This window comes from Aythya ferina (genome assembly GCF_964211825.1).
Source record: "Aythya ferina genome assembly, chromosome: 20".
NCBI lineage: Eukaryota > Metazoa > Chordata > Aves > Anseriformes > Anatidae > Aythya > Aythya ferina.
In genome coordinates this window covers 1,396,664-1,421,156 of record NC_140318.1, presented here as the reverse complement: position 1 = coordinate 1,421,156, position 24,493 = coordinate 1,396,664, and the positions used below count along the sequence as shown (strand labels likewise).

Genomic DNA, 24,493 nt, shown 5'->3' with positions numbered 1-24,493 from the left:
CGTCCTGAGCACCGCCTGGTGAGTGCAGGGTGGTTATTTTGGGGCAAGTGGGGGCATGAGAAGCACAACAGAGGAGCCGTGTGTCAGTCAGGGGTGCCCATGTCTGCAGCGGGGAAGGGAGCAAGGTAATTGACTTTTCCAGGCGTGTGTTATCTGGAAACTTTCTCCCAGCTGGTGAGAGCCTACGGAAACACAGAAGTGGTTGGTAATTGCAACCCGCACAGTGCACACGCTGCTGAGGTGAAGCCTTCTGCTTCTTGAGAAGGCGCGAGCTTGGAAGGGTTCTGGGCTTGATTGTCATTCTAGACAAGTGTATCCTGACATCCCTTCCTTTTTACTATAAATCAGAAGCAAAATGAATAAATTAGTTATTGAAGTTCCTTGTGGGCTTCATTGATGCGATTGCAGGTGGAAAAGACAGGTAACATAACCAGAGGGAATTGGTGTCAAGGCTGCTCCTTACAGCCCCAGATTATGTCACCAATCAGCTGGTGAAATAAAGAGATTTCCCGCGTATATTTAGTAAATCAACATGACAATGTCATATACAATCGGAGTTAATTAGGCAAGCCTTCTCGCTGCGTACAGCATGCCTCGTGCCTTCAAGGTAGAGCGGCTCCGCCGCCGCCGCTGCAAGAGCACCAGGGGAGCGGCCGGGGCAGCGCTGGCTGCGAGCACCTCCGGCAGCGTCCTCGGGGCTGCGGAGATGGGGTGGCCACGGGCAGCTCCGTGCTGGCTGTGCCGTGTTTGCTGTGCCATGCTGCCCATCCCCACAGCCCTACAGCCACGACCTGCTGCATCGCCGCTCGTCATGAGCGCAGCTCCCAGCATGTTCCGAGTACGCACGAGGCTCGCTTGCACGAGGTCAAGGAGGGACAAAAGTGGCCACAACCCCTGCCCCTCCTCTGGCTGCTCGCGGCTCGCTGGCATGTCCAGGGCAAAAGGTGTTTGGTCTCCGAAGGCCTCTCCGTCCCCTCGGCCCCGGGAGGAGAGGCCAAGTGTAGGGCAAGGAGGCGACTTGTCCGGGGTCAGCCCCGCGCCATCTCCTCGCTCTGACCAGGGGACTCCCATCTGGTTAGGTTCAGCTGTCAGCCCCGGAGCAGAGTGGCAGTAACAAAAGGCTTTTTCAGACATAATCCCGCTAAACGGAGACAATCCTGTTATGTTTCCAGGCGACAGGAATTGAGACTTTAGTGCCAGAGTATGAGGACTCTGCCCTAAGGGCTTTGTTTCAGGACTCGATGTCAGGTGATCCCGGGGCCAGCCCGGTCTTTGTGCCCTGCAGCAGCACAGATTAAGCCCCAAACATGTATTTTTAAACGGAGCAAAGCCCAGGAGGTGTGACACACAATCTGGGACGGGGAGGAGAACCAGACCAGCATCCCAGCAAGGGGGATTAGTCTGGCCAAGACAATAGCAGCCCCGAATCTCCGAGGGGCACGGCCTGACATGGCAGCTGAGGGCTGCCCTGCCCGCCCCATGCCAGCCACCCCAGCCTGCCAAAGTTCAAATGTCTGACAAGCGTCACACCGCCGCTCCTGTATTCCCAGCCCATGTGTCCCCGATCCCCAGCAGAGGCCAGCTAATACCCAATTAACGGGATTTTTTCTAATGAACCGAGCCCGAACCGCCAGCCACTCCATCCTTTAATCTCTCCCAGCCGGAGCGGAAGGGCTTGGCAGGTGTCCCCGCAGGCAGGGGGGACACGGCAGGCCTGGCGTGCCAACGCGCAGCCCCTCGCCGAGCCCCCGGCACGCAGCGCCCTGCGTTTGTCCCCACTCGGTCACAGCCCTGCTCCTACCTGCCAGCGACCCCTTTGCTCGCCGTGCCCGGTGTGAAGGGTCAGCGCCACGGTGCCCGGGTGTCCTCATAGCCGTGTCTCCCTGCCACAGGGGACAGACAGCCCTTGGCACGAGGTTTGGGGATGTGGGGCAGAAGGGATGGCAGGCAGGGGGTACGGCCAGCCCAGAGACCTCGCTGTGACCGATGGCACTGGGCATCTTTGGGAGCCCACCCCTGCCTCCCAGCCCCTCGGTGGCTGCAGGGGGCCTTGCAGGGACGCGGTCCCGGGGTTAGTTTGGCTTTGGGAACATCAGAGTGAAGCTGGTTCTGCTGCCAAGCCGTGGCTGCCCCGCTTTACAGGGGCTGTTGTGCAAACTAGACTTTTCCCTCTGCTGATCTCAAAAGCAGAAATCTGAGATGCTGCCACAAGCTAGGAAATCCCCTGCACGCCGTATCTCAGTCCCACCAGCCTTATCTCCGCTCACAGGGGCTGTGTGCGTGCAGCAGGCATCCCAGCAGCCTGCGGCAGAGCAGAGCCTGAAGATGCAGCAGTGTGGGTGCTGTGGAATCTGGGTTCTGGGCCAAAGGAGGCCATGGGGAAGGGAAGCTCACAGGAACAGCAATCTCTGCTGGCTGGGGAGAGCCCACGCTCCTCCTGTGCCTCCCTGGCTGCAGGTAGAAGCTGCGGGAGCTGCTGCTGGGCTGTGCAGGAGCCAGTCCTGCCCTGAGCAGCGTGGCCGGCCGTAGAAATCTTTGACTTTGCCCCTGTGAGCCAGGGCAGCTCCTGCTTTTTGAGTGGGTGTCGGTCTGGTATCTGGAGCAGCCATCGTTCCCAGCCTGGCCCCACAGAGCTGTGGGTTTGTGAGAGGTGCAGTCAGCACGCTGAAGGGGTGCTGCAGCTCCCAGATCATCCTGAGCACGACTCCATCCTCTGTGTGCGGGGCTGGCACGGGGCTTAGCAAGGCTCACCCATGCCAGTGAATTGCCTTTATTTCCCTGGTTACAGTTCTTGAGTTTTTGTAGTTAGAAAGGCAGAGCAGGGGACTCACAGCTTGAATTACCTGGCCAGGGAACCAGGGGAGCTGCAAGCCCTGCCGGATCTGTTCACCAGAAGAGCGAGGGGCAGGTTAGGGTGGGGAAGGAAACAAACCTCGCCTCCCTCCGCAGCGTGGCAGGAACCTGTAGGTGGGAGGGAAACTCCCCCGGGGCTCCAGGATGGCACTGACAGCCCTGAGCAGTGCTGCGGAGATGCAGATGTTCACGGTGGGGCTGGGGCTGCCGGGATGGCAGCAGCCTCCCTGCCCGTTGCAGCTGGGTGTCACCGGCTGTCCCTCGGAGCTCCGGCTGCTTCGCCAGTGCTGCAGGGAGCCAGGAGCCGCTGGGTCTGGAGGCAGGGCAGGGGCTGAGTGCCCAAGTCCAGCAGACAGTCGTGCAGCACCATATTTCTTTCATCTGCAAATCTCGCCGTGCTTCAGACATGTGAGTGATGACCAAAACCACCCCGAGGAAGTGGTGAGAGAGAATTATCCCAGCTTACCAACGGGGAAAGCAAGACACCGAGACAAAGAGCTCGTTTAGATGCTGGCTCCTGTCTCTGTCAGGTGCCTGCGAGAAGCTGGGCCAAAAAGGATTTGTTCAAAGCCCCGGAGCGAATTGCTGGAGCAGATCTGGGACTCTCTGTGCCCCAGCCTTCATACCCCTTAGCCACAAACCAGCTCCAACCCTCAGGCAGCAAGAGGGGATCCCAAGAGAAGAACATTGTCTCCTAAATACAAGGTCTTCCCCAGACTTTGGGGGAGTTTGCAAGTAACAAACCTTTGAAGCACTTCCTTGTGGTATCGGCACAGACCCAGCAGCTCTGGCACAAGATGCTCGCACTCCTGGTGCCGGGGCAGGCTCCTGCCTGCTCTGAATTTACGCCTGTGCCCACCGCCTTGATGCTGCGTGGAGCCAGCTCCTGCTCTGACTCTGCTCTTGCCCCAGCCCAGCCGAGGAAGCCTCGAGCTGCTCGGCCATCATTTTCTAGAAGCCTCTGGCCTAACCCTGAGCAAGCAGGCTGGATCCTAGGGGATCGCCGGAGAGCAGCAGACAGGATCCTGTGGGATCTGTGCAGACATATTGCCTGAGCAGCTTGTGCAGCTCCCCCCCTTTGCAGCCAGCCATGTATAACACAGGAACTGAGTGTGAAACAGCTTCCCCGCAGACCCCATTAGCCCGAGCTGCCAACTGCAGACATACGGCTGGGCCACGCAGCCCGGGAGAGATGCTCGAGCCGCTACGGGCACCTCGTGGAGCTGGCAGGGCAGGAGGGAGCACGGGCAGGGAGCAGGCGGCGGCTCCGGGGCCGGGACGAGCCCTGTGCTCCCAGCGAGCCCCCGCTGCCCGGCCCGAGGGGCAGGTGGGATGGGGGCGTCCTTCTGGCTCCGGGGCCGGGGGGCTTCTCTGCCCTAATTTCCTCCCAGATGAATTTCTCCTGTGCCTCTAATTAAGCTTCCCCTTTGGCTTAGCGATGTGGACAGTCTGAGCGTTTGTAAATTACCCTGTCCAGCAGACGGGCTTTGTCCAGCTCTCAGACCTCTAATTATTCCGCGGGGCCCCTCGAGACGGGAGATGTGCTGCAGACAGCCCGAGCCGAGCACGTCAGGTGCGACAGGCCCTGCTTGGACAGCAGCCCTGGGACACGTGGCTGCTGCCACCCGGCACAAAGAGCTGTGAGCCTGCACCGGGCAGAGCTCCGTGCTTGCACACGGAGAAGGAGAAGCTCTTCCCTCTGCTTGGGCCAGGTCAGGTCAGTGCCTCCCGTGCCGCACACGCTGGTGCCGGCCGTGGCGAGGGCTGGGCACGGGGTCCTGCTCACTGCAGGTCTCCACACAGCTCCGACCTGTTCCTTTCTCCTCGCCACAGGCAGCACCGTGACTCTGCTCCCAGAACTGGGCGGCTGTCCCTCCGTCCCTGCCGCAGGAGGTGGATGGTGGTCGGAGAGCACCGGGACTGACGGCTCAGCCCAAAATCCCGACGGCTCCCAGCTCTCCTTCCAGCAGCTCCCTGGCTGGCAGGGCTGCAGCCTGGGGCGCGTGTAGAGGCAGCTATTGGAGGCAGCGAAGGAGATTTGGGCTGTCGTTTGAGAGACACCTACCTCGAGCCCTTCGCGGGCTCTGCAGCTCGCCGCTCAGCGCAGCCTCGCGTGTGCGTCAGCGTGCAGATTTGTTCACAGGCAGCGTCTGGGGAACGCGGCCGCGCTGGGCTCCGCTTCCTCGCGCACAAACCCGCGGCCACAGCGCCGCTCTCGCACACGGCTGCGCGGGGTGAGCAGCACGGCAAGGCCGGGGTGGCTCCGGGCTGGGACCACGGGGCAGCAGCACCAGCACCGCCAGCACCGCCAGCAGCTCCTCGCCTCGCCTCGCCTCCGGGGCAGGGCAGCTGCCGCCCGCTCGCTCCGTGCGCGAAGATTAAAAAGGCAAAAACGCACCTCTCCGAGCTAGCGGCTTTGTCTAAGTCTTGAATGATTTTCTGTCACTAGGTATCAAACTGTAGTTGAAAGGATTTCCCGTTGACATTTAGCAGTATTAAATTACAAAATAACCACAAGTCAGCCACTCAGTATGATATAAACAGTGGGATTTGACAGAGCTTTTTCTGGCCTTGGGGACCAATTTACTCATTTTTACAGTCCCAACTCCAGTCATCCGCTGGTAATGCACAGCGCCTTTTGGACACCATCTATTTGGAATTAGAGACACATATGGCAGAGTGTAATTACCTATTTATTCTGCTGCTGAATCAGCAAACTGAGGCTAGTTAACATTACAGCTCATAAGCCCCTTTCATAAACATGGGTCAGTGCTGGAACCGGGCAAAATTAATGCAAAAGAAAGAAAGAATTCCTATCGGAACGGGAGCCAAAAACATCAGATGATTTAACAGGGAAAAAATTGACTCTCAGTGCTTTCCGCAAGGAAGAAATGCGAGGAACCCCAGCCAAGCTTCTGGGAGGAGGGGCCGGGACCATCCCGTTCCCACTGGTGCGAACCGGGAGCTGTGGAAGTGCCCTGCTGAAGGTCTGAAATCGACCAGGGGAAATCGGGCACGTCGGCTGGAGCAGCAGCCGGGTCCTGTGCTGGCTGCTGGGGCCGTGCTGTGAGTTGTTCTCCTTTGCAGCATGAATGGGTTCAGCCCTGGGGCTGGGAGCTGCGTGCGCCCCAGCACTCCTCATGCCCTGCATTTGGGTCGTGCCCATCGTGCCCTCAGCGTTCCCTGCTGACCAGACGGCCCAGCAGCCGCAGCAGCCCTGGGGAAGCTGCTGGTCCTGCCTGCCCGGCTGCTCCAGAAAGCCAAGGAGCAGTGTCCAGCCCTGGGAACCTGCCCCTCGGTGGCTGCATGGACTGCGTGTCCACACCCAGCGCTGAGCTTCTGTGGCCCAAGCAGGATCCAGCTCAGCCGGCCGAGGGCAGGGAAGGAGGCAGCTCCCCTCTGTCCCCGTGTGTAGCAAAGAGGCAAAATAACCACAGGAACCTACACTGCCGGCAGAAACACCAGGGACTGTTCTGGAAGGGACTGGCTAAGGCTGAGGAACACGTTTCTCCTCCCCCTGACCTACAAGGCGTTGCGGTGATTAAGACACAGCACTGCCAGGACCCAGAAAAGGTGATTTCCCTGTGAGATGGGGTGAGCTGTGGGGCTCTGGTGGTTTGAACCCAGGTAGGAGAGGCGCCAGCTGTCCTGCTCTCTGCCTGCAGCTGCTCCTTGCACCTCTTTCACGGGGAGGTCTGAGTGGGTCTCGGTCTGGAAAGCACCCGGGAGCCCACGAGAAGCAGGCACGGTGCTCAGCACCAGGAGAGGCACTGTCCCACGGCCACCTACGGGCTGGCTGGGGGAGCAGCCCCACATCTCCAGGTGCACCCTGCGCCCCTGCTCCTTTCATTGCTGCCCTTCAAAGGGCCGGGCAGCTCCTCCGTGAGGGTGTGCGGGGCGCTGGGATTTGAACTCATTAGCTTTGTGCAGCCTGCACCTGCATCTCACTTGTGTCTGCAGCCTGTGGGGAAATGGTTTTGTTTTCTTTCTCTTGTTAAGAGGGGAGGAGAGGGAAGAGAGAAAACGACAAGTGCTCGGGAGGGCCAGCCGGGTTCGGGGCCAGGTGCTGCACAGTAGGAGCAACACAAAATGCCGTGGAGGTGGCTGGGGAACCCCCCGGGAACGTGACCGAAATGCCCATGCCTTGCGCTGGGCTGGGGGCACAGAGCCTGGGAGTGGTGCACGAAGGGGCCGTGCCCCGGTACTCATCCTGTCCTGCGTGCATTGGGCTCGGGGCAGCAGGGAAGTGACACCAAACTCCTGCCTTCCCACGCGTCCTGTCCTCCCTGCAGGAACAGGCAGGCCATAAAGCTGGGCGGCAGGGCCGGTGTGGTCGCATTCTTCCCCCCGCTGCTATTCACTGTTAGAGGCATTTTTTCACTTGAAGCGTCAGCTTCCCCCTCCTTAAAATAGAGATGGAAACTCGGAGCCTCGCAGGAACATTCGCCCTACAGACAGTTTGTCTCATGTGAATTCACACGTACCTGCCTCTGCCCTCCAGCCCTCTGCCTTCTTTCTCCGTGATTTCAGATAGACTCCCATAAATCGTGTTCCAGGCCTAAATTAAACAACTGCTTAGAAGTCAGATCCCATCTGTGGCATGCCCTGTGACCTGGCAGTCTTCCTTTCCATCACATAAAGCTGGCAGCGTCCCAGGGTCTCAGGGAAGTTCTGCAGAAGGATTGTCAGGCTCCTGGGATTTAGTTTAGATCAGTATTTCCATCCCTAAAACCTGTTTTCAAGGGGAGAGAAGAAAGGAGTTCAGCGCAGAGTTTTCAATTCGCCGTGCAGGGTCCGTACGCTTACAAGTTAAAATATCGAGCAGACGATCTGTTTTATATCTGCGTTTGTTGGATCCCAGTACGGGCTCTGGAACCCAGCACGAGGAGCCCTGTGTTTCCCACACTTGCTGTTCCTTGGCTTTGTGCTCTTCCTCCCCAGCGTCCTGCCCGCGCAGGAGCTGTCGCTACCTGCTCCTTGGCAGGGGCAGGGCAGCTGCTGCAGTTTGCAGGTCTGCTGCGAGGGGTCCCATTTTCATCTCACATGAGCATTTTGGCTTAATTTAATTAACTTCGCAGCGCCTGAGCACTGCACCAAATGTACCTGCTGGATGCACGGGAACGAGAATAACAGCAGGGAGTTGTTACAAAAGCTGCAGAAGTTGTGAACGGAGCACGGAGGGCTGAGGGCTGAGGGCTGAGGGCTGCAGGCTCTGGCCCCGAGCAGGCAGGAAGCGAGCACACGGCCGGGGTGCCAGCGGCGTCCCCAGGGAGCGCGATGGGGCTGGGAGCCGCTCCAGGGCTTTTCCATGGGAATTCGGCAGGACCTATTTTCTGATGGAGCTGGCAGGACACGCAGCGAGCCAAGGAGTTCACTCCAGAGCATGGTGATTTTTAATAAAGTCACAATTGCTGCTCTGTGCTAAATGACTCATTTTGAAGTCAGCCCCTCATAAAACAACCCGTTCTCAGAGGCTGCTTCCTTCTGTACATGTTTCACCAGCGCAGCATACTTTTATGGTGTAAATGCTGCCTCTGCTTACGGTGCTGCCCAGCAGTTACTGCTTGTTCTCACAGGTTTCTCAGCGGCACAACCCCGTGCACAGCGCAGCAGGAGGGGGGCCGCAGGATTTCCCATCCAGCCCCCGTCGGTGTGAGCCGCAGTCACGGTGATGGGGCACCGGGGTGTCTGCCAAATGACACGAAATTGTTTCACTGGCTGGCAAGTGAGCAGGAGGGGAGCTGGAGGGGTGGGGGTGGCAGATGGACGCGGTGAACGCAGGGGTCCTGAGTCGTTAGGGAGCCGGGCTCACAGCGTGCAGAAAACCAGAGAGGTCTCTGATCCAGAAACCCCTTTGTTCCCAGGCACTAATCTTCCCAAACCGACCGAGCTGTTGACGTGCAGGACGATTTGGTTTACTCGCTTTTGTTTATTTGCTTTTTGAGGACGTGTGGGCCAAAACCATGTCTGAGAACATGGCACGCCTCTCGTTACTCGCCTGCAGATCACAGCCCTGTAAAACAGCTTTTTTCTCAAACTCACAGTGTGAGCATTTGTAACCTGAACGCAAACTGCCAAACACACGTTCGCAGAACTCTGGTATTTTTATTTAATATGTATATATTTTCTTTTACAATTTGGACCTAATGAAAACCATGTGGATTGCGCTGAGTAAAAGGCATAATAGGAGTTTGTGACGGCTGTGCCGGTTCCCGCTGGGTATTGCCGGCCGGGTGCGTTCTCGTGCTGGCTCGTGGCTCCAGATACTGCACAAGAGCTCGAGTACGTTCCCCGGCCCCGTCCAAACCTGCACGCTGCGGTTTTCAAAACGCTGTTGTCTTGGCAACCTTCCAGCCCCTTTCTGGGCATTCAGACCTCAGCTGAAATGAGCGGAGCACGAGCAGAGTGTTTTCCCAGGCCTCTCGCACAGCACCTGACCGTGTGCCTGGTTCTCTCCCTGACGCTTGGGTCTCATCTCTTTGCTCTCATTTCTGACAAACGGTGACACCGCTGTGGTGCCTCCGTTTCCTTCCTGCCTGCAGTAAAGCCTCTCTCTGCCCAGCGCCTGAACCAGGGGCACCGCCACGCTTGTGCTCTGTGGTTGCTCGCAGCAGAGGACAGAGATGCTCGGTGGCTCCCTGGGAGCTGAGTCAGCACCGCCGGCTTCCTGAGCGGGCACGGAGCAGGGCTGCTGCCTCGGAAATGCCACCAAAACCCTGCTTCTGCAAAAAACCGCTCTAGAAAATGTAAATCCGAGTGAGTGCCATCAAAACAGACAGAGAAAAACATGAATTTGAACAAAGCCGTCCACCTCCTGCCTCCCCACAGAGGAAACCTGCTGCCTCTGCCCTGGCAGAGCGTTTTGCCAAGCTCAAACGAAACTGTTTTTACAACATCCCTTTGTCTCTCTTGGAATGCGACCAACGATTATAAGCTTTTAAAGAGAGCTTCTTGCTTGTTCAGGCCCACAGGGAGCAGCTGGTGTAAATACCAGACGGGCCTGCAGTGTCTCCGGTGCTGCCGTGCTGCTGCTCCTCGCGGCCACAACCTGGGCAAGGTGCGGCGCTGCCCGCGGCCGCAGGAGCCTGCGCTCTGCTCCCCGCGAAGGAACCCGATGATAAAGTGAGCAACAGCTGACAGGGCCGGAGCTGGTATGCGCAGCCCAGCGGACGTGAGGCTCCAATTTTAGAAAACTACAACTGGGGAGACTCGCTGGACCTTGCCGCTGTTTTCCATACAGGGAGCCTCGGGAGAGCAACATCTTATCTGCCCGGCCTCGCGCTGCATTAACAGCCCCTCGCCCAGGCAGCTGCTGGTTAACAATTAATACCTTTGGAGCATGCACCTAGCTAAGGAAAAACGTTGGGGATTTGCAACATGCAGCCGGGCCACACGAACGCGTTCTTGTTTTTCCAAGGTGAACGGCTGTGCCACGTCAGCCCCGAAAGCCACACTTCTCCTTTGCGTTCAGTTCTCCAGTCCTGCCCCTTCCACCTCCGGCTGTGTGCGAGCGGCCCCACAGATCCACGGCCCTGATACCCACCTGCCCCACTCCCACACAGCCCTGCCCTTCTGCCCCGTTTGCCTCGTGCCTTCGAAGCTATTCGAAAACATCTTCTCACCTTTCCTAAGCGGTATGTGTAACCGTTCTCTCTTCGCCCCCAGCATCAAGTCCTGCTTTGAATTGTCAGCTCCGACACCAGCGATCTGGCCGAAGCCCAGCTCCCACCCACCTCCTTCTCCACTGCCGTGGTTTGTAAGGGAGGGCGCTGGGGGCTGCTGCGTGTGCCCCAAAGGAAAGGCTTGTAGCTGCCTCGTGGCCAGCAGAATTAGGAACCCGAGTGAGAGAACACAGGCTTCTGCTCTCTTCTGCTCCTCGGTAACCTTCTGGGTCTCTCAGGGCAGATTAAGGCTTTTGTGCTGTTTTCACCAAGGTCAGTGATCTGTTCCTTTGTATTCACTGTACTCCACTCAATTAGTTGAGGGCATTTAAGATGGATTTTTCATATTTGCATCGCAAATTCTAAATGATCCATGAAAAGCAGCTGTTCAGAACTTCTGAATTCATTATCCCCAGTGTTTTGGAGTGAAGAAACTTTGCCAGCCGTTTGACTGGGGCCCTGAGTAGTCAGTATGATGGGAAACTGTCAGTTGTTTTTAGCTTGCATTGAGGAAATAACGTGATGGTATGGCATCTGTTTTCCATTTTCCATTCACTGCAACTCGTCTTTATCTGACTTGCTGTTTCCTAGAGGCTGCTCCAGCAGAGCAGCAGTAAGGGCCTGTGCAGGGGCACCCCGAGGACTTGCAGTGTTGGCATGGCCCTACAGAGCGGTGTTAGATACAACATGCCTCCTCTCTTCTCTTCCCTTGAAGAGAACGTGCTTTAGATTTGGGCTGGAATTTGTGACTTTGTGCAGAATCTTTTCCTCCTTCCTGCTTTAGAATGGAAAGCTGACCTTCTGGGGCCTCATTTCTTCTTGCCACTGACTTGCTGTGCGACCCTGGGCAAACAATCTCCCACTGCAGTGTCTCTGAGCTGCTGCCTGCAAAACGGGAATAACAAAGGGAGGAGGCTTCTGTTAGCTCCCCACACTCAACGGACACACCGCCAGAAAACAAGAAGTGATCTTCCTTCTGGCCCCTCCAAAACCTGGGTGAGTAAGGAAAGTTCACATACGGGAAATACTCTGGGTGAAGTAGAAACAGCAGACAGAAATCACAGAGCTTTTTTCCTGCTCCCGACCATCACCTTTACACAGCATTCCTGGGTAAAACTTCACTTCTTGTTTACTGACTCTTTAGAAAGACCTAGGACTTTGACAAAACAATATGCTGATGTGAATAAAGAATTAGAAAAAAAGCACTGTGTTTCACAACAGACCTTGATGCCATGGCATCAATACTATGAATAAGTTTAAAATTGGGAAAGTTTCAGCTCAAGGTTTTCAGGATTGCTTTCCAAGCCAAAAAGGAACTGCAAGAACAGCAGGGAAAATGCAGAGCACGGAGCATGCAGGTTCCTCTTCCCTAAACAAGCAACCGTGGGCTCTAGGGTGAGTGCTTTGAGCTTTAATCATTTGGGGCTCACATTTCTTCTGGCTTGGAGGTCCGGCAGTTAGCAAAAGGAAAACTCATAATCTAACCTGAGTGGTATTTGCAGTATTAGCTCCCCTAGGTTTGCTTCATCGTTGGCAGGCTCAAATAGAGGGCCTCCATCGCGTTGCAATGAGCCATGGCCGTGCTGTTTGCATTCCTTGCTTTCTACGCCCGTTACCTTTTGTCATTTATTTATTTTTTCTCCAGGAGCCAGAACCAAGATTATTTCTTAGTGGCAGCCTCAGTGTTTTCCTGCCCAGTCATTGCACAGTGTGTGTTTCCAAGCTCGCTGGCTGTGCCTTTTCCCTGATCTCTAGCTCCTGCTTGTGCAACCCTCCCAAGTGTTATTGCTGAGCACCAACGTGTCCAGCACACCTCAGCACCTCTGGGGAGCCCAGCCTCCCCTCGACGCCCAGCGCTCCAGGCGCACAGGTTCGTACGGTCAGCTCAGAATTCAGCAAGAGACAACTTGCACAGAGCCCACAAACCACACTCACAGGGCTCACACCGTCCCTTCTGCATTTTCCAGCCAGCCGATTTCTCGGTGGCCATTGCATTCATTCGTGCAGAAACGAGGTGGCCGAGAGCCAGAGGCTTGTCTCGCTTTCTCCTCTCTTTCCTTCCTTCCTTTCTTCAGCTCGCCGGGTGTGACAACCCGAACACGGTTGTTTATTGCTTTTGTTTCCACATATAATCAGATCTCTTTCCCTGACATTATGCAGCTCAGCGCAAGCACTCCAGGTGGGATGAATCCAGTTCAGTGCCCTCCTCCCACCCTAGGCTGCTCCCACCGCTAATGAACTGCAAACAACCATGTTCCTCATGTTCAACCTTCACCCTGCCCGATGCATCCATAATCTAAATATAGGCCATAATTATTCCACTGGCGTCTGTAGACCCATTGACAGAACTGACAGTGGCAGAGGTCGGGAGACCCTTTGCACCTTTAATATATTCTCTTAACCAGTTCCCTGCCACTGATGGCTACAGTCTCCCTAACATCCAGTAAATACCTGGGGTTTGTCCTTTGACTGTTCCAAGCGCGTTTGTTCCTCAGTCCTTTCAGTCCCTGCACCTCCGCACTGCAGGCTGATTATTTTCTTCCCTCTAATTGGGACACTTCATTTGTTTATCTGGTTGTGCAATCAAAATGTGAACTCAGAATGCTCTTTTCAAGCCAACGACCTGCATCTCTCCCAGATGCAAATCCCAGTGCCTGAGAAAATGAGTGCAGGAATCGATCTCCTGGCCAGTGTGCTGTTTCCATGTTGGAATACCCTGGAAGCAGAGGCACTGACTTTCCATATTATTATTTTTATGGTTCTGTGGAACAAACAGTTGAATGTGGTGCTGCGAGTGAATAGCAGGGGGAGAAGCTAATCTGTGCTGTAAGTAATTTGATCGCAAATCATTTAGAGAATGTAAATTATAGGGGAGAGATGTCACTCCTGGCAGGAGGTCGCCTGTGTCACCTGTCAGGCAGTCCCCAGTGGCGATCATGAAAATTTCTTTGCGGGATTATTAATAAATAAACATAATGCTCTGCATTTCTGCCGCACCTTTCACTGGAGGGATAGAAAGCACTTTAACATTAAGAACTGCGCCGTGCCATTATTTTAACTTCCTTTCGTAATATTATTTTAAAGGTTAAATTTGTCATTGGATTCCTGGGATCATAAAATGGTAGGAGATTTAAACTTCATGGTTTCCACCCACACCTCTGCTCATTTTGAGGCATAGGAACAACGTCCATGCTACATCTTGATAAATTAAACAAAGTGACAAGTCGTTAGCTCTGAGGCATGTGTTAAGTGTTCTAGGGCAGTAGCTCCTCGAAGTGTAACAGTGGTCAGGAAGCCAGTGTGATACTACAAAGGACAAAATTTTTGTCTTGCAAAATGTATAATTTAATACAAAACTACGAAAAGCAATAGAAGAGAAAGGAGAAGGCTGGCTGAAACTGAGACTGTTTAGATCTGTAAGCATGCATCATGTGGGACACGAAGTTACGACGACGGAGTTGTCATTCGGTGTGTAGTGATTTATTACTGCACTTGTACAGAATTGGCTGTGCGTCTTGGTATAGGTATCACCGTAACTGTTAATAAGCTAGAGGAATGCAGAGAAAAGGTGAAGATGGAAGAAAAGCTGTTACTATTGCACGATCCCTGGGTGTTATGCTAACCAGTACTGTCTCATTTTTCATTTGCATTCTTTTGTCTCGGTATCCATATTGTTAGCCTGAAATGTAAAACTTACCTGCAGGCTTTTTATGGGCAGGAATCTTCCTTTGTTCTGAATTTTTTATGCACAACACTGAATGCAGTTTGAGTCCCGACTCACGAGCAGGACCCAAAAGTCCTGCCATGCTGTTACCCTGTCCTGCAGTGTTACGGTGCTGTCCTGCTCCTGCTGAAGTTCATGGCAAAATGTATCCCGCTTTCTCTGGCTGTGAAATTATATAGCACTGATGCTAGGAGCAGACCTTAGAAGTGAAGAAGAGAGCAAATCACAAAAGCATTACCCAGAACAGATTCTTCAGAAAAAAATCCCCTGTGCGAGGGGCTGAGAATGGGAAGGTGCACGCATGCAGCTTCTGGCAGGGTCACACTTGTAACATCTGGCTGTGAAAGCCGGGAGGCTCTGCCAGCTCCTTTCGAATAACAGGCCGTGCTCACGGAGACGGAGCGTAACTGCATTCCTGCAAAACTCGCCCAGAACACTTGGAAGGGGTCACAAGGAGGAATGTCAGGGAAATAGGGGAAGGGCCTAGGACTGTTAAAGCCAGAGCCATTCAATCTGGCTTCAATTGCTTCAGTTGCTTTTTCTTTTTCCTTCTCCTGTTTTTCCCCCTTCCCTTCCCTTCCCTTCCCTTCCCTTCCCTTCCCTTCCCTTCCCTTCCCTTCCCTTCCCTTCCCTTCCCTTCCCTTCCCTTCCCTTCCCTTCCCTTCCCTTCCCTTCCCTTCCCTTCCCTTTTTCTTTTTCTAGATATTCACCCATGAAACCAAGAAAGCAAACCTGCAACAAAAAATGAGAACCCCAGCACGGCTGAGTAAGGGAAGGCATTCAAGTACTGCTAACATCCAGAGACACTGTATAAACAGGGACTGACTTAAGACAGTTCATTAGGAAAACAGGGAGGCTTAGCAGTGGAGCTGGTGCCCTCGCTAGCAGAGCAGTGCAGCAGCTGGGTCTGTCCACACTGACGGCCTCAGGTGAGGTCTGGGTTCCCCCCCAAGCCCAACCCCTCCGGGTGTCCCCAGTGCCTGGCTGTGTGGCCGCAGCCCCACGTGAGCCAAAGGCAGGCTCAGCCCTCAGCTCAGGACGGGACCTGACCTGAGCTCAGACCCCACCAGAGAAGCAAGAGGGAGGCCACGAGTTTGAATCGAGGTTCTTGAAGCCCTGGCACAAACGGCAACGTGAACTGTGACACGAACAGCGTGGCCTGGAGCTCAGGGATCAGCGGAGCAGTGCTGCTCCTGGTCGTTGTTCATCCACAGCCACACGTGGCGTGGCACGGTGAGGCTCCTCTCCCTTCCCAAAGCAAGCCCTGGTACCTGCTGCCTTAGTGCACAACTCCTTGGGCACCCCAGTGCCTCAGCCCCCTCCGAGAAGTCTCCATGAGGGTTTCGGCAGCAGCTGCAACCCCCTGGCAGTGACGAGGGCTTCTCAGAGCAGGCGCTGCAGCTGGGGAAGGGGCTGCCCTTTTTGGGGCTTTTCATTGAAGTCCGGCTGAAGGAGCCCTTTTGTGCCTGGCACTGCCTGGCGTGTCCGCTTTCTGCCTCCATGCTGAGATGTTCCTGAGAGGACAGTGGGAGATGCTGGTGGCCGTGTGCTGCCAAGGGCTGAGCTGCCGGGGGGCCGGGAGGAGCACAAAGGTGGAGGGTGCTGAGGGCTTGGAGACCCCACGAGGGAGGATGTGCTGGCTTTGGGGCGCAGGGGAAGTTACGGGAACAGAGGTGTAGAAAGGCAAATGTGTGAGTCAATATTCATCCATATATTCATGATCTGTAGGCTTGAGTGCTGTGATGCTCATTATCTAGGCATGACCTTAAAAACTGGAGTTGATTGAGAACACGGCAGCCCATCTGCTTGGCAACGCGGGCTGCTGGGGGCCTCGCCCCAGCGCTCGGCTGCTGCGCTGCTTCCCTGGCCTTTGTCTGAATACAAATGCAAGGGCTCATCTTCATCTCCAGACCCTTCGCTGGGGCTGAGGCAAGGCATCCACCACTCCTCTCGCAAGAGCACGGGGAGCGGAACCTCCCCGTGCAGGACCCGCAGCTTTCTCCGTGTCCCAGCTCCAGCTCTGAACAGCAACTTCCTCCTCCCCAAAATAAGCAGCGAGCACAAACCTGACAACCCCCATCCTCCACCCGCCCTTCCCCAAGGGCAGCAGAACTGCCACCCGCAGCCCTGGTTGCAGGGCAGAGCCCACGCCGGGCCCCTCGCGGTGCTGGGGACGGGCACAGGCACCAGGCAGGGTGAGCAAAGCTGCGGGTGGAAGCAGTTTCCTGGCCTGCTGGGAGGGACAGCAGGCCGCTTCTGCTTCTCCTCCGCCACCCCGCCCTGCTTCCACTGACCAAAGAAATGAATGAGAACGGCTCCTTGCCGCTTAGTCCTTCCAAATACACAATCACCAGCAAGGAGGAAGCGATGTAAAGTTGTCTGTAGTACAAAAACTCCTTCTGCTCCTTCCTCCAGACACCTTCCTCAGCCTGCTTCCTAGCATCCCTTCTTCTTTAAAAGAAAACGTGTCTTTCTTCTCAGCAATTAAACTCTATAAAAAATAAAAAAAGGACATTTTCTCCATCATACTTTCCCATCTCCCCTTTCCTGGATGGCAATCACAGACTCCAGATCTCACGCTGCGCAGGATATTCTGCCACTGGTCACATCTGGTTCCCTGATGAGATCCGCAGGCGGCCGAGCTGGAGCGCTGGCGGGGTCACGTGGCGGCTCGAGGTCGCTTATCTTCCTGAAGACCAGCGCTTTTTAATCTCCTTTGATTCCCTTTCTCTCTTTGTGCAGCACTCTTATCAGTTTGAGACTAAACTGTTGCACAAATGCTCGTGAGATCAATCTGCAGATCTTAAATGCAGTAAAAAAGAGGTGTTTCTCTGAGCAATCTGTTGGAGAGATTTTGTACTGACTTTTAGACTAGTTACACGCTGGTATGCATTCCTTTAGCATTAATGCTTCCTTTGGGACTCGAACCTTACAGAAATATGAGAACCGAGCGTGCAGGCTGCAGACACACCGTGAAAGTCAGCCTGCATGCAGTGTGCACGGACAAGGCATGCTGCCGCCGTGCACGGGGAAAGAAAAATTCACAGCCCATCTTCTCTAGCTACTGCTGGAAAATTGAAGCTCCTTAAACTCTGCAAGTTTCATTTGAGGAAGAAGGGTGGTTTCTGTTTTTTTTTTTTTTTTTTCTTCTGAAAATAACTGTTAGCAGAAGTCTCCGCAGTGGATGCTATTAAGAATGGAAAATAACAAATAAGTCAATAGGCATATATTAAGTCAGTAGGGCCAGGAATTTATCAATAACAGACTGAGGATGAAGGACACAGTGACAGTTGCATTTAGCACTCAGAATAAGGCAAATCAATCCCATTGACTAGATGTTGATTTAAAATCCTTAAAGAATTGGGTTGAGATCATTCTAGTTTTCCAGATACAGACTCACTACCGGGAACCTTCATCCCCGCAAGAAATAAGGAAATGTACCAGTTTAATTTTCTCGGCCCCCACCACTGTGCTGGCCTACCTGTGGCACTCGGCTGTGTGTGAATGACGGCAGTAAAGTGGCCTCGAGGCCACAGGTCAGGACAGTGCCAAAACGCTTGGGCTGTGGGGAACGAGGAGACTGTGACCGTGTGAGCTTTGGCTGTAGAGCTTTAGAGGCACAAAAGCCTGGCTGTGCTGGAACAGAAGAGCACTTCCTTGTGTTAGGTTAAAAATGAAGTTATTTAAAGTACCCTTTTTTATGTAGCTCTCTGCTCCTTACAGGCTGAGCTCCAGGCTTACGCTGCCTGCTGGGAGTTCCTCCTGACAGCTGTGTCAGTGGGACTCGAAAAATTTGTAGATTAAAATGTACATCAGCACATCGAACTATATAAAACAGTGAAATTGGTTAAATGGAAACGGGGAGCTGAGCTCAGCGAGCTCAACCTGCCTTTAGACGGGTGTCGAGGCACCTCGAGCACGTGTGGGCCCGGCCCTGCACGGGGCCGACCTCCCTCTGCCACGAGCCACCGGCAGCGGCCACAACGGGGAAGGAAAAACGCAAACATCTTCTGGAAGTTCTCGCTTTGGGGGTTGTTTGAAGGAGAACTGCAGCAGAATCCTAGCATGCTGCATGAAAGAAAGCCTATTTCTGTCAAGACTTAATTGAGGAAATTTAATTTTCTTTCTTAACTGAATTGCTGTTGATAATCCAAAGTAATTCTGTCTGGTGTGTCTAATTTAGCCGTGAAAAACCTGGATCTTGAAGCTGTGCACAAGAATGTAGCAGATTTTTGAAAACAGCTTTTCTGAATAGCAAGACAGTAACTCATGGCAGCCGAACAAAAGATCCTTTTCTTTTTTTTTTTTTTTTTGTTTTGTTTTGATGTAAAACACGAAAGTTCTTGTACCTCGATCCTCTGGCAGTCTGTTTTTAAGAGAAAGAAATGCATTTTTGCAAGTGGCACATCAACAGACCTTGAGAAAATTGAGTTTGGAGAAAAAAAAAAGAATTGAATTCATTTTGTTTCTCTAAGCACTTTCCCATGTTTCAGATTTTGTACTGATAGATTGATGATATGATTTGCTTTAAAACCAGGTGGCCTCTCAGTTTCCATCTGTTGTGTCTATTGCTCTGTCTCTAGTGAGAAGCATTGCATAGCTGTGCAGGCATCTGTACCCTTGAGAGAAAAATCTACGCTATCAGAGCTGCTCAGGGAGATAGAATCTACTTCTGCAGTATCTTAAATGTGAGCTGTATCAGAAACTTGAGGCCCTGCAAGGATCATGTTTATATTCACCCAGGCTGGATGCACTGAATTTATATTAGCTTTGTGTAAACAACTTTACAACAAAAACAAAACTCAGTGATGGTTTCAAAAGAATTGGCTCAGATCTTACAAAATAACCTGAGTATCCCACAAACATTTGCTGCGGCTCTTTTGTCTCCCTGGATGCCAGAGGTGGCCGGGCTTTAGTGAGGGTGTTTTCCTAAAAGTAATTCTGATGAACAAACAGTGCCACCTGCGCGAGGACGTGCCGGGACTTCTCGGGTTCTGCAGAACTGGGATTTTGGAGCTCAAACTATGTGAGGAAAGTCTGCTGGCAGCAATGACTTGTTTGGACCAAAATGTCACAGGTAACTGGTTGCCCCAGCCCTGGCGCAGGCGGTGCAGATGGGGGATGCAGCAACCCCACAGGCTGCCAGCATTTCTCCAGGAGGTGCTGGCCATGCCTGTAAGTGTGGGATGCAGAGCGAAGCCCTTCCCTTCGGGATGTCTGAAGGAACTGGGGAACACAAAAAGGCCCAGGACAAACGGGACAAGATCACATCCCAAAGACAGGGTCCCCTGCATGCTGCCTGCGCCGGGCTGGCTGCGACCCCCTCGTGTGCCCGCATTTCCCAGCCTGGCGGGGTCACAGCCGTCACCAGCAACATGCCAGCTGCTCGCAGCGACCGAACGGCCTCGGTCAGTGGTCATTTTAAAAAAACTGTGTTATTTTTGGGTGGCAGAGCTCCAAGTAGGAACCAACAAGTAGGAACCAACTCGTGTAGTGGCAAAACTTGCTTCTGCTCACCGACCGGCCCACACCACGGCAGTGCTCTGTACCCTGCTGGTGCCAGCTCGCGGTGTGGTGCCCGTGCCCGTGTCCCGGTGGGGCAAGGCCGGGGAGGCCAAAACCTGGCCGAGCCCCGAGCCCGGAGCCCCCGCACGGTGCTGGCAGCGGGGCTATCACCGCGTGCCTTTCACCCGGCCGCCTTGGTTCAGCCGGAGCCGCGGGTTTGGCTTTTATTTATTGGCTTTCAGGCTCCTCTCCCCTCGCAAAGGGGCTTCGGGCTCCCGGCCCCAGCACCCCGGGCACCCGGGGAGCGCCCCGCGGCGGGGGCTGGAGGCGCGGCCCGGCCCGGCGGGGCCCAGCGCAGGCCGCGGCGGGGCGGGAGCGAGGCGCGGGGCCGCCGTCACGTTCCGGGGGAGGAAGGCGGCGGGAGGGCGGGGGGAGGGCTCCGCTCATGCTCCTTCCACAGGGGCAGCGGCGCTCCGGCGGTGACTCATCGCGGGACGTGGAAAAAAGCACCGAGAGGGCGAGCGGGCGGCAGCGCGGAGCCCCCCGCAGGGCCGCACGGAGCCCGCGGCCGAGCGCAGGCGGCGGCGGCCGAGCCCGAGCCCGAGCCCGGAGCCGGGGCCGGGGCTGAGCCCGAGGCCGGGCGGCGGCGGAGCCCGGCGGCAGGTGGGGAGCGGGGCCGCCCGTGCGCGCTCCCGGCCCCCGGCCTGCGTGGCAGCCGCCGGGCGCGCTCCCGAGCGCGGCGGGGAGGGGAGGAGGTGGAGGGGGTGGGGGGGGGAGAGCGAGAGATCGCGGGGGCGCGCGGCGGGCACGCGCGCGGCCGAAGTTGCCTCCGGGACCGGGAGCGGGAGCGGGACCGGGACGCGGCGCCGCTCGCTCGCTTCGCGCGGGGCTGCGGGGCCGGGCCGGGCCCCGCCGCTCCTCCGGCCGCAGGTGAGCACCGGGGGGTGCGGGGAGGGGGTGCGGGGCCCGGGCGGCACGTGCACGGCGGGGGCGGCACCGGGGGGAGCGGGGGGGGGGGCAGCGCACGGCGGGGACCGGGACGGGGCTGGGGGGGGAGCAGGGGGGGGCCCGGCCCGGCCCGGCCCGGCCCGGCCCGGCCCCGCTCAGCGCTGCCCCCCCCCCGGGGCCGTCCCCGGGGAGCCCCCCCGGAGCAAAGCGCTCCGGGGCGCGTTGCACTTGTTGGAGGAGCGGCGGGGCTCCGTGTGTCCGCCTGTCCGTGTGTCCGGCCCTGCCACCGGCCCGGTAACCCGCTCGGTGCGGTGCCGCTGCCCTTCCTCTCGGGGCTTGGTGCCGTGAATCACGGCCCGCGGCCGTTTCGTTTCTGCAGCCCCGCTGCCGCTGGTGCCTTCCCCGCCACCTCTCGAGGCTCCCACGAGCTCTTTTTCCATTGTCGGGTTTTTTCCTGCCGGCGGTCTTCGTGACAGCCGTGCCTGCAGCTTGGGGGAGGGAAGGGGACTCGTTTCTGATAGCAGAGCTGCTGCTGCCCCCGTTTCCTATGGCTTCATGCCTCAGAGATTTAAAAAAAAAAAAAAAAAAAAAAGGAAAAAAAAAAGAAAAGAAAAGGGGGGGGAGGCTTTTATTATGGTGGAAAAGGAGCATCTCCCGTGGGCAGTGCGGTTTCTGGATGGGGCACAAGTGACGGCTGTCGCCCTGGTGGAACTTGCCGGGACAGAGCCAGCCCGCTGTGATCCCAGCACCCCGGCACAGGACGCGCCTCTGCTCCTGCTGCTTGTCCTGCTCCTCCGGGGGCTTTTTCTTGACCAACACGTGCTTGGAAGGGGAGGACAGGCACACAACTTGGCGGTGAGTTTTAACGCAACTTTGCAGTGCATAGCCTGGACTCCAAGCCGAGCATGCAGGCAAACTGACTTCTTTAGTACTCGCCTCCTGTGATCCTGCCCAAAAGGTTTTCTGCCAATGTGTAATGCTCCAGCGTATACTGAAAATATTGAGCCTACGCTGTCTGTTCTCATTTCTCATAGTAATCGAGGTTGTGCTGGAGGAAGCAGTGGGAGATTCTGAGATTGATCTCGCACCGCGCTTCTTGGCTTTGTTCAGACCTATCTGTCGGTCTGAAGGCCTCGCTCAGTCAGTGGCTTTAAAGAGGTGTGCTTTTTTTTTTTGTAGTTCTTTTTTCATCTGTTAACAATTATTTACTCAGAGTAAAATGACTGTTTTTTATTTTTTTTGTGTTTGTATAGGGATAGGAGCCAAAAATACTTGTGTTTTTTTTCTACTCAACCTGTGCTTTCTTAGCTGTAAAATGGAGGCAAGTTTTTCTGTGCACCTTCAGAACACTTTCTAGCTGTGCAGAGGATGAATTAGGGAATGTACTTCACACCTTTTCCTGCTTCGTGTGTGCCAAATGTATTTAACTTAAGGCTATGAAAAACAGACAGATGAGAAACAACATGGCAGCACAGAGCTGGAGCAGCCAGCGAGTGGGGCAGGCAGGAAGAATCCGACTTCTTCTGAGTTCAAAGCACGAGTTGTCGCGTGCTGCTGGAAGGGCAGAGGCAGTCCCAGAGGAAGATGCCCAAAACCTAGTGATGAAAGCGGGCACCAGTGTAACTCCAGGGGCCTGACTCTTGCCCTGTCCTATGTGAAAGCCTCATTGGGATAGCGGCCTTTTAGAACACAAGTTTAGTGTCTGACTTGTGGTTTTTAGCTGTTGTCACCCTGACTTCTCATGGAAGCTCCTGTTACAGAAGAGGCTGCTCATGGCAAAGAACCCATGAAAGTTGTCTATCTCCAGCTAATGGGGAAAAAAAAACCAAACAACTGGAACTTCATTTTAGAAGCTGGGCTATTTCACTAACCGCTTCAGTATATGAAAATTCAACATGTCTAGATGGAAAGGGGCTGTGACGCTTGGGCACAGGATTGTGGTTAAAGAAGCAAATAGAGATTTGGTTAGGAAATAACATGGTGCATCTTCGTGCCCAGCCTAAAAGCAGGACACACCAGCAACGTTCCTGCAGCCCTGGGAGCAAGCACGGAGTGTCCGTGTGGTCATAGCTCCCGGCTGCCCTCACACTGCTGAGGGCCCAAGCGCGGGGCTTTGGGCAGGGGCCGCGGGGGAGCCTCAGCGCACCTGAGCACCACACAGTTGTACACCCCTTGAAATGGCCTTTTCCAGTGTAAAACCACATGGAAGTTAAAGGCTGGCTGAAATGGAGAAGTAAAATGTTGGCATGTTAAAGATGGAGGCCTTAAAAGTAATTTCCTCTGGTGTTAGCTCCTGTTAGCGCTGCTGTGATTGTCCCAGCGCAGGGAAGCACGGCTCGCTGCCTTGTGGCAGCTCAGGCTTTGCAGGACACGTTCAGTGCTGCTGCGACAGGTACGAGTCCAGTGAGACATTGCACACAAAAGCAGTGCAGAGTGCTGGAGCCCTTCACGGGGCATCGTGGTGTCCTGGGGCTGTGTGGAAGTGCCTGGTGTCAGCCAGATCCTGGCCCTGCAGCGCTGAGATGAGGAGATGCCTCTGCCAGCAGCAGCACGGTTTGGTAGGGCACGGTGCAGCGGCTCCCCGGGGAGGCTGTGGGATCCCCACCGGTGTTCAGGTTGGGCTGCGCAGCGCTGCAGAGGGTGCTGAAAGGAGGGAGGCAGAGGGGAAAAACAGAAGCCAAAAAATTTGCATTAAAATTCTAGATTTTAAGAAAGTGCTTTTTAAAAGCACAGCGTGCTGGTTTTCGTTGTTTGTTTGTTTTTTCCCAGCAGGTTGCAATTGCTGCAGTGTGTCTGAATTAGAGAACATCCAGCCCTTGTTTAAAAACGCCTTGCAGGTTTATTGGGGAGGGTCCTGTTTGGTTTTCAAGCAGCATTGGAGCTGCTGTCGCTGCTCGGCTGAAAGGTAGGGCAGGGAGAACCAAGGTCCTCGCAAGCAGGGGACTGAGCGGACACTTCTAGAAGTCGGGAGCTAAGTTTTATTTAAAAGCAGAAAACCATGGGGAGTTGCTTTTAATAGCGGTTCAAACGCAGCAGTCTGTAAAGCTGTCAAATCTTTTTATGGCTAGGTAGGTCTCTTTCTATCTTGGCTTATTTTTTATATGCATATTGGCTTGGATCAAGATTACTTCAAGTTCTAACCTGTGCTAAGTATTTAAACATCTGGACATGCTGTACACCGACATACATGCACGAGAAGTCTCCTGAATTGTGTTAACATTTTTAAACATATTTTTTTTTAATTTTCAGAATATTTCAAATATTTCATAAAATACATTTTTAAATAAAGTCAGTTACAAGTGTGTGTTCAGCTTCAGTGTTTAATCAGATGATTTGATTTCTCACATGGCAAATATCAAACACTTCTACGGTGTCAGTGCAATTAAAGAAATTAAATTTCTGAAGTGTTTACTTCGGCTTGGTGCTACTTTAAGTGCCTGCTATCATAGATTCCAGGCAGTGAACAGCTGTCTGTCGCAGATGGAGAGGAAAAAAACTTCCCCTTAGCTTCTTACTTCTAAAAAGGTTTCCTTACAAAACCAGTAGTAACGTAATACTACCTTTTAGTCAAATTTGAGCTTCCTGTTACGTGTTTAAGTGAACTGACAGCAGACAGTATTGATTTGAAAGCAAATGGGGTAAGTGAACGACTCTAGGAATTTCATACTCCAAAGCGTTCTTGAAACCTCACAAATGCTTGCTTAGAAGTCAGAATGCATTATTTATTTGGTCTCTTTTTTTTTTTTTTTTCTAAATCTACTTAAATACTGCTTTTAAATCTTCCCCTCCTCAGGTGAAGGCA

The 24,493-nt window shown here is 54.4% G+C and overlaps 1 protein-coding gene and 1 long non-coding RNA gene across 4 annotated transcripts in view; one reads left to right on the top strand and one right to left on the bottom strand.

The window, feature by feature from the left end:
* NEK6 (NIMA related kinase 6) overlaps positions 1-24,493 on the top strand; it is a 134,105-nt gene that overhangs the window by 56,875 nt on the left and 52,737 nt on the right. Inside the window, exon 1 of one of the 3 annotated variants that reach the window (XM_084493715.1) lies at positions 20,198-20,406. The exons of 1 other annotated variant lie outside the window; for it this stretch is intronic. The gene's annotated coding sequence lies outside the window, so the exon portion shown is untranslated. Of the gene's footprint in view, positions 1-20,197; positions 20,407-20,541; positions 20,674-24,493 lie in introns of those variants that run through there. One more of the 3 variants, XM_084493718.1, reaches the window with a different exon arrangement.
* On the bottom strand, positions 8,960-15,817 carry LOC311421868. Its single transcript, XR_014685086.1, has 3 exons — positions 15,510-15,817; positions 14,212-14,437; positions 8,960-11,399 (listed from the first exon to the last, which is right to left on the bottom strand). It is a non-coding gene; the product is annotated as an uncharacterized lncRNA (long non-coding RNA).